The sequence below is a fragment of the Scomber japonicus genome, chromosome 1 (assembly GCF_027409825.1).
Source record: "Scomber japonicus isolate fScoJap1 chromosome 1, fScoJap1.pri, whole genome shotgun sequence".
Classification (NCBI taxonomy): Eukaryota; Metazoa; Chordata; class Actinopteri; order Scombriformes; family Scombridae; genus Scomber; species Scomber japonicus.
Window position 1 is genome coordinate 15903915 of NC_070578.1, and position 10783 is coordinate 15914697.

A 10783-nucleotide genomic window follows, 5' to 3' on the forward strand; every position below is an offset into this window, starting at 1 on the left:
ACAATGGCGTTTACAGACAAGAATGCAGGCCTATTAACTCTCCTGTAGTAGAAAACCATTATGGGCCCATATGTTTCCAAAACAGGATACTAATTAATTCCCCCAAAAGGCTCACATGAGATAGATCAAATCAAAATGAACTAAAATATGTTGTTTTTCTCTATGATAAAATGACCCCAAGTTGCAGCTTTTGTTGTCAATTTCATACAAAAAAAGAAAGAAAAAAAAGAAAAGCAATTTAAAAAAGGTTTCTCTTTTAAAAACGACCAACAGGCAAAATACGGTGAACAGGGGTTCTTAAAAGCAGGGCTTCTTAAAAATGTGCTCTAAAATTCAAAACTCTTTCAAATAAAATTAAAAGCAACATTTTAATCAGGTGAAGTTTATTTTTCATGTAGTGTTTTCTGCTTAAGTCATTCCTATTTGTCTGTGTCGCTCACACAGTCCAGAGATCATGTCCTCCTCCTCCGACCATAAATTGGTGTGAATACCTGTAAGCCATTTGATCTTCTATCAAGTCTATGGGCGTTTCTCCTCACGTTAAACAAGAACCAAAATAAACAGCGGTGATCCTTGAGATCACACACACACACACACACACACACACTCTCTCTCTCTCTCTCTCTCTCTCTCTCTCTCTCTCTCTCTCTCTCTCTCTATCTATTTCTCTCTCTATCTATCTATTTCTATCTCTATCTATCTATGCGACTCACAGGGACTCTTTTCAATACATGAATGGCCAAATTGACCCCATGTTTGAGTTTTATTATAGAGCGCATCTATAGTTGGCAACACAGAGAGGCAAAATGCTCCTAAATTTATTTCTCACGACCCGAAACAATGGCGACAACTCAGCTTCTCCCACATTATTTAAGATTAACTCCGAACTCTGTCAGTCCAGCAGCTCTGAAAACGAGTGTGCATGTGTCAGGTTGCCACAGTCCAACAAGACACTGTCGGAGGGAATGACACCATACCATTAATCATTAAGAGGACGAGTCCATTTAAAGGTGTGATGTAATTCTCTAATTGGCAGAGGGTGTGCGTAATTAGATCACCCGGCGTGCTCGCTCGGAGTGCAGCACCGCCCACTGCGACCAGTCACTAAACGGTCACTGGAAGCCTCTGAGTGACAGACGCACACAGCTGGGCACAGGACCTTTCACACACAGATCATTAATAAATTCTTTAATACATGTGCATACAACTATGGTCTAGCTACACGTATAGTAACTCAGTAGATACATGTTCTCAAAGGCTGATTGCAAACTTTGGAATCCAAAGTTTTTACATCAAATCCACCAAAATCAGACTGCAGTCTAAAAATAAAAGGTTGTTACTCATTTGTTTCCTGGAGGAGAATTCAATTCAAGACAGAAAAAAAACAAGAAAAAAAAACCTGGCAACATGCTGGTGTCTTCTTGTCACTGTTGTATTTTCCTCTTTACATTTCCCATAATTTAATAGAAGTCTAAAAAGGAATACATGATCATTTTCTATGCGTTTAAGCAACATTTTATTCAGATGTAGGTTCAACTGCAAACTGGAAATTTTAGTATTATTTTTGAAGAATCTTTTTAATTATCTTGAGCATTACATTTCAGTACAGGTTTTCAATTTCACTCCTGAACCCTTGCCTGATGCCTTGCAAAGGATGCAATTATTTAAAAGATATAGATGCTAAAAGAAGGTGTGATGATGATAATGTCCCTGTGATGTGTGATAATACATCTGTAGGTATAAACACCCAGTCCAAAGCTTTTACACATACTTTATCTACAAATAATGTAGTCTATTCCATCAGCCCTTCAATAAATGCTACCATGATGAAGATTATAATGTTCAGTTTTTGTTGAAACTAATTTAAATATGTTTTTATTCAGCTTCATTGTTGCTGCATACTCAAAGGTGTTTCTAATATTTTGTCTCTCCAGTTTATATGAATTCACACAGATATAATATTAGAAAATAACTGTCAGGATAATAGCCCAATAGACTGAAAATACAATTTCCAAAAGCTTGATAGCAAATAGAAATTCTTCTTTACAGAGTGTGCAGACAAAAAATAAATACAAATAAATAAAATAGAAAATATATAGATATTTTAGATGAATTATTTTTTCCTGTTCGGTAATTACAAAACATCATATTTACGTGTTAATCACTGTTGAGGTGTCTCCAAGATGACATGAAACTGGGGTATGGAGCTGTGAGGTTTGCAGTTATTAATCAATTAACAGAGTCATGGATTATAACAAGTGACCTTTTTTATTTTCCCCCTTTTTGTGTAGAAGTTGTGATTTTGAATGAATGATGAGTTATTTAGCAGATTATTTTTTTTAGGTTTAAATAAGACATTTTTAATCTTAATGGGACCTTTACATAAATAAGCCATCACAGACAGATGAATGACTGTCACATTATGTTGGCAGGATAGATTTGAGCCAGCTTGGTACTGATTCCACATTTATTTTTTCAGTGTGATATGAATCTTAAAGGTTTCAACATTTTCAGGAACTCTGACGTTAATGTGCAAAAAAATCTTTTACTTATGTAGGGTCGTGCCTCAACAAAGCACATAAAGCACTAAGTGAGAAATAAGAATGAATGAAAAAAACCCAACGTATTTTGTGACATCGTGCAATACTATTTACTCTTTCATGTATATTCTATAACAAGCATGACTGGGGAGACAATTAGCCCATCAATAGCACAGTTTTGTCATGCGGTGTAAATAATTTTGCATATAGTGGGAGGTCTGAGGGTTTACCTATTTTTTTCAATTCAAATGTATTGATGATATTATGAGTTGCTTTGCAGTTTGTGCACGATATCCAGTGATTAATTTTAATTCCATTATTTCCAAGGAAGCAGTTATTTCAAGGGGCCTGTAGACCCATAGAAATTGTTGCTCATCTGATAGATTTATAATTAATAATTTACATTTTGGAAATTGGAAACTATCATAATCAGAATTGTATTTACAAAGGAAGACACATTTCATCAGACAAAAATATCCAAAAATAATATGTTATCATTTTCATTGAATGTTTATTTGTTTTGGGATGGATACAGTATACTTAGAGAAATACACTGAAATGATCCAATGCAGTGCATCAGAGCATTTATAGCTGCTGCTAATTTCCAATACCTGTCCCACTTTCAAAAGACTTTTGTCTGCCTGACAGTTTGCCTACAACCCCTTCTAAACCTTTAGGAGGCATTCAAAGAGAAATTGTCCTCAGACTATTGAATTAGCATTACTGACAAACATAGAGTATAAATGTGTGTGTGATTTCTGTGGAGGCTCTGTGAAAGTTTCGACACTTGGGCCCACTCTGACCTTGTTCCTCCAGTGGAGGCCACCAGCAGAGGAACTGCCGGGACGAACTTCAAGTCCAAAACTCTCCAGGGAAACGCTCTGACAGGCTGACTTAATGCAGAGAGTGAGCTGGGAGCTCTTTTTTCTGCAAAAAGAAAGAGGGAGGAGGAGGAGGAGGGGGAAGAGTGTCGCACTTGAGTGGAGAAACAACAATGACTGGGCTGAGGGTCTCAATAGCTTATGTAAAATTAAATCATGCAAGATGACATGATACTAAAAAACATGGGATTTAGTGTGTCCCTGCACACTGGTCCCCCACCTACTAAACTAAATAAGTGAAGGAGGTTTAAATTACTGCCTGAGTTACAAAATGAGTGACTCAATGTGAAACTGGATGCATCAAAATAAAACAACAAAAACCTTATATTTTGGAAAAAAATATCATCAAATATAATCCAAACAACACAGTCAAACAGAGCTTTGACTTCTGTGTCAAAATCATTAAACTGTTTGCACTTTTTTTCTTTCTCCTCTTGTTAGGTGTTTTTATAGGAAATTTAAGGACCGATTTATCTTAGATGGATAATGGCCAGTTTAACATCTGGTGACAAGAATTTAATCATCTGTACTCTTAGGTTACACTGATAATGAAAGGGCAGCGTCAACATCTATGTGTACTACCAGGCTACTTGTGTACTATCGATCCAGGGGAATGAATGCTGCTTTTATGGGAAACTGACACAATGAGTAAATATCCACATATTATCCTTTAACTTTTAAAAGCACTAAGGCCAACAGTAGGTACTCTAGAAAGCAGCATTAAAAAAACAAATATTGATTTTTTTAGAAAGCAGATCTCCTCTTTATGTGTTGTGTGTGTTGACATATTTCCACCACCATCTTTTATATATTTAAAGCCACAGCTATGTCCAGATTTTAAACTAATTGAACTTTTGCACAATTGATTTGGTTTTTAAACTTAATGAGTAATCCGCTAATTTAAACCCTACCTGCAGGCTAAAACCCCTCATATCCTATTGTACTTTGGGTGAACCTGCAAGGAGGATATTGCAACAGTACCAGCTTGTCTGCAGTACTACAACACAATATCTGTGTTTGTGTTCTCATCTGTGAGTCACATGAGTTTCTGGGCATATGTTGTTCAGTCCTGTTTGCATTTATGTGTGTGTGTGCAGGGATGGCGAGCAGACCTCAGGCTCACCTGGAACACACACAGTGAGCCACAATCTGCCTCTCTGGTCCCGCTGCTGAGACAGTGTCAGAGCTCTGTAAATCACACCGCCCCACCCACGCATAAATCTACTGCAAAAACAACACACCAACGCCCATTAGGAGGAGAGAGGAAGGTTGGAGCCGCCCCACTCAACAATGACTTGCTATAAAACACAATGAGGGTTCACCTGTACTTGCCTCAACCTTTGACAAGACCAAACTGTCATTAGCCTAACTGGGAAGACAAACACGTGTCACTAGAAGGAAACAATGAGGCAGCGAGTGTGAGTCACTTAAAATGAGGAACAGCATCAAAAGGTTTGAGAGAGACACTCTGGCATTCATCAGGGTCATATCAGTGTCAGTTCAGGAGTTCAAGAATGTTTTCAGGAAGTCTTTGTGTTTTAGATTTAGTGCTAAAGTTCAATTAACCTTCTGACTCGTGAGTTGGGATGGAGCAGAGACAAGCTTTAATTATAGCATACAGAGCACAAACTGAAATGTGAATGCAACTGATATACTGATGCTGTCAGATGAAAACACTGTGACTCAAAGGAGTCATCTGTTCACTCGGTAAGGGACTTTTTTTATGCCGTCAGTAACATATGATAAACTTTAATATACACACTGTTAAAAATATTATGTCATGTAGCCATACTTACTTGACATTTCTGTTTTTGTCTTTTAAATGTGGGAACTTTAATGTCGAGCACATACCACAAATGTCTAGTTTAACATTCAATTTAGTTTAAAAGACAAAACTAATCTTTTCCCAGAAGACAGGAATTACATCTTCCTTGTGTCCAGAACCACAACAGCAAGCTTGAACCAGTCACTGAGAGATGAAGAGCATAAAAAATAGAGAGAAAGAGGGTTAAAAAAAAGGAGAGGAGGGCTCTGCTTGCCAACTGCAGTGATCCTCTCATCCCAAGGCGTCCCTGCCACTTTAAGAAATGAAGCAATATCATTAATGGAGGCCTCCAAGGGCTGACATCTTGCTCCAATTCACCAGTCCCCGTCCATCACACCATTACGGTGGGCCCAGCAGTATTAAAATCCAATCACTCCTCTGGCTAGTTTGATTAAGGAGGGCAACCACACAAAGAGGGGCTCTGACCCATTGTTGCTTCTGCCAGGGAGTCCCCAGAGGCTGGAGCAGGTTTCTGGTCACAGGCAGCACCCAGCCAGGACCTGGTCACTGTGATGGCTTCAGAATAATCTAGTGTTGAATGTTTGGTGGTTATTTTTTGAATATCAGTAGGTAGGCTCTTTTACTTGCAAGCTTCAAAAATATTTTTTTCCTGACAAATGTTTTTGACCTACAACTCCATACAAGACGTACGTATTACACTTTTTTAAAAATTGCGTTGCCTTGCATCACAACATCTCCTGATTATAGATGAAGCATTTATTTGTCTGTTAGTTGACCTAGTAGCTTGAAACATTGCAGCTACCAACATTTTTTTGAAGCTTGCACATTTCAGTGTGTGCACTTTTCTTTGTATACTGTTTTTGTCCTGCACTGGTAACCAACTGGGCTGCATCTGCACATTATCACCATCTTTGCATCTGACATTTATTTACAGAGTTCTGAAAATAGAACAAATAAAAAAGGAAACACCCATAATACTTTAACTTTTAAGTCCCTCTCCACCCAAGAATATGTTTGGATGTTTTGAGTTTCACTGTGTGATGTATGTGCAGAATTTAACACTAGAAAGCTGTTTTCACATTCATCTGCTGAAAGTGGGACATTTATCTGTGCTCATTGAAAATCGGATTTTAAAGGGTGGGCCTACGATTTCTGAGTTTGGAAGCCAATCATGGTCTAATATTCAACTTACACAATCTATCTTTTGTCCAGCCATTAAACTTTTGCAATGAAATATTTGCATATTCATAGATTTTGGATTTTTTTAATGAGAGAGAAGTAGGAGATATAATTTGAAGGATTTAACAGGGCAATTACACTTTTACCGTGGAAAAACCAGATCAGACACACACTATTGTTTCAAGCAGAGTATTTTATATGTCTTTATACATGTCTGGAGGAGATCTTTGAAAACAATATATATTTTTTTGTCTTTCTTAAAGTCACATCAGTCACAGCCAATGCAGGAAGATGCACAAGGTATTTTACTTCCCTTTCAAATACCTTAATTGGGGTTTGAAACAGCCGCTCACTAAATTTCAGGCCACCATTGCCCCACAGAGGGGGTCACATCGGTCAGTTTGTGTCTGGGAAAAAAAAAGGCAGCATCACAGGTACAGACCCCGGAGAGCAGAGCCTAAACCAAATTAAAACCAGAAGGCCAGGGTGAGCCTCCTCGACCACAGTGATATAAATTACTGGGATTTACAAGATTTTTAAAACACTTTTAACAATACTCCCCTTTTAATGTGCTCTCTGTTTAATAATGCACTTTAGCTTTTAAGAGCATGATAAACAAACCAATAATTCTTTTTTTTATCATCTGAGGGTGAAGCCCTTCAGGACAGCGTTCTACAGCAGCGTTCAAAGGGTCTCAAATGGATCAAATGAAGGGCTGTCGCATGATGTTTTGGACAACAGTTCAGATGTAACTGGTGATCTCTTTGCTCTCTTGAGAGTAAAAGAACATAGAGGCTCATCTTCCCAAAAACCGGGCAGCATTTTAAAAGGATACTGATACTGGAAAAGAATAAACATAAGATTTCGTAACAGAGGTTATTCGCCTGTGTCATGGGATTGGGCAGAAAGGTTCTTGGGCCATGTGGATGGCACACTGTTTATCCAACATTAAAGGATGTGACAAGTGTTTTATTTAGATAATAGAGGAACCTGTGATGCATCTGTTACGTTTTTTAGTTTATGTTGAATAATAGCAGTAAGGAAATAAAAAAATACATTAATATACTGCTTACTGTGAAAAATGAAATTGTTTTCTTGCCTTCTTGGCAAAGTCAACATGCCTCCATTATATTTTGTGAACCCATTTGAATGTGTACATCTGTGAAGTCTGTCAGTGTAAGATCTGGGAAAGCTCACAGTAGCATTTGGCTGAGTTTTCAGCGCGTGAAGCTTCACAGGATAAGTCAATGATTCTCCTGGCTGCCAAGACATATAAAGAATAGAGACTGGTTTCATAAATCCTGAAACAATGAAATTCAAATATTATTAATTTTTCAGCAGCCATGACAAGAAAAAGACAAACATGTAACAAATGTGTTCCTCTAGGAGCAGAGGCACCGTCATCATGAATGTAAGAATTCAGTGGAAGTAGGGTGTAAGACAACTGATGTCTGTTTTAGAGCGAAGACCTGGAACTGAACGCACACACAAAGCCACAAAGACTGACACAGATGCACACTGTATGTATACTATGAACACACACTCTCTCACACACACATACTTACTCCAACCCACTACCAGCCACCACAAATCACTGGGCCATCTCATATAATCCTCCACCAGCCAGTGCCGCAGCATTAAACATCCAAACAAATTGTCCTTCGTCAAGTGCTCGCTGCAGGAAAAGACATAAAGCAAAAGCAGATAGCTGGGCAGGGCCATGGGGTTGGATGTGCAGCAGTGGCAGCCTCTCTTCAGCTCCAAGAAACAGGATGATAATGTCTTGGCTGCTCTCAGCCTGTCAGCCTGCATTAAACTGCCTCTTACAACTTTTGTGAAAGAGATTTCAAGGGATAGCAGAGGCACTGAAGAGCCACTCGATAAGACAAATGGGCAACTTCTGTTCCTCTCTCATGTTGTTTCTGCATTGCTTTATTGGAGTTGAATAAACTAAACTGACGCAGTTGTTTAGAGTTAGCGTCAGCACTGCAGAACTTCTTTTCGGTAAATGAGCACATGTTGGTTACTTCTGTCTAGTTTTTATGCTACATGTTAAAAGTTTTACTTTTGGTGTCATTCAGAGCATAGCTCAGCCTTTTTTACACCAAATAAGCAAAATTATTTTGCAACCATGACTGTATGGATGGTTGTAAAACAAACACTTCCGTTTATGATATTACGTCAAACATAAATTATTAGCACCAAATATTCAACAAATATCTATATTCAACATCAATGTTCAGCACAACCAACTTTAATTAGAGATGCCAACAATCATCAAAACCGTTGTGAAGGCTACATTCAAGATATACAATATAATATATTTTCAAGATTTCTTTGAGCCTTCCATTACATAACAATTAAAGGTTTGTAAAGTGCTTGGTGTCTTTAAGTGAAGTTTGTTTGATATCATGACAATGACATAAAAGGGCAAACATGTAAATGTGTCTATATCAACTTTCTCATGAGCTGTAAACCATATTTTCATGTTTGAAATTGTGCATTTTAAGTTAATCTAATTAGGTTTTAAGTGTTTTTTTGTCAGAAGGAGAAGTAGGATAATTTTCTTAACCCATAAAGTTAATCCTTCACTTTATCTGAAAAATTCTAAATCACCAAATTTGGAGATGCATGCTTTTCACTGAGCAACGATAAAATGCAGCCTCTGCAAGGAATACCTCAATAAAATAACGCACGGAAAACATTTATGAACAGTTGAAATTAAATAAGCCCTCCAAGGGTTGAAGGAGGTGATGCATGATTGAACCACAGGGCTGCAATTGTCTAGACAGCTTGAACATCCCTTACAAAGAGATCTTCAACAGAGGCCTTGACAAATATCAATCCTGCAAGCTGTCCCCCAGTACACACACACGCCCACAAACACACAGTAGATTTCCATCTTTCTCTCTAAGCAAAAGCTGGAAGTGGGCATGGTCAGGTTTCTGATAAGAGTGAGGGCACAGAGATATCTGGGAGATCTGAGAGATGCCGAAGGCTCTTGTGAAAAGGAAGCTAGACTTAAGCTGCTGTAGTGACTTATCTTTACAGTTTCCTATACCACCTACTGACAGATCCTGAGACTGTGTAAATTCCTCTGCCCCCTGAAGTGACTCCGAGCAGACAATGAGACGACACTTTGTGTACTGATGTGTACTATAACACAGAGAACAGAGGAGATTTTACAATGTATGTGGGAGACAAAGACAAACACTAGTTTCAAGTTTTGCAAATTGTGTTTTAAAATGGACAATCCTTGATGTAAACCAATGAAGCATGTTTTAAGCCCTCTCTATATGAGTTGGTTCTGTAATTCACCACTGAATTCCTGAAGGAGACGTCAATATATCATGAAGTTGATGCCTTTATTACTTTGATTTTATCTTATATACTCAGTAACAAATTACATATTTTACTTAATATATTGCAGTTAAATAGTGATGTAGTCTGTTTTCAAATCTATGCATGACAAAAATTCCCAGAGGATGATTCAATATGTGAGGAACACCAGGGGTGGAAACATGGCCCAATGTTATCGCAGAAATGACGGTGTATAAGTCACTCCTGAGATGGCTTTTGTACTATTGGGAAGAGTTATTTATATCCAAAGAGCAGGGGGCATTTATCATCCGGGGTAGTGGTTCCCCTTCAAAGTTCTCCTTTTTATGACGTGCATTATTTCTCGTGCACACACATAAACAAAGCCAGGGCTGCCGGCACTGAATCAGCAGACTGTGTCACCGTGTGGCCCCTGGGTCAGGCCAGCTTTCTTGTGCCGCCAGTGCTTACATTAGCATGTGAAAGGCTAAAGCTGTTCCAAATATTCCCTCTAAACATTTATCCTGCCCGAGTCCTGCATGGAAAAATTCCAGGCACTGCGATGATTCTGGGGTGCAATGAGAGTATTTAAACTGCTAATAACATCTTGTCATGATAAACCAATTAAGAGGACAAATACATGTTAAACTAATATGCTGAAATAAGGGGTTCTCCCAAAGTTGAAAATCTTAATAGGAAAAAATGATTTGTAATGATTAGTAATTTTTGAAAAAGTTTATATTTAATGTAAACAGGAAACATAGCATTGTGCAATTGTTTATGTTTAGAGTTTATTTCCATATTTACTATTTTCAAATGGGTTTAAACTGCCTTCCACATCTTTTTTTTTGCCAGGACAGCCTTCATCAGAAAACTCGAGCCTGTCCACAATGTGGCAGGCAGGCAGGCAGGCACCAGGAGTCTGTGTTTACATTGGAAGTGCTTGGAAATGAATTTCCCCACACTAGTCTCATTTGTCTTATCAATCTGTAAATGTGTTGCCTCGATGATGGAGGAACACATTTAAAACATTCAAAAAATAATTTCTTCTATGCTGAACATTGCCCCTGTGCTTCTCT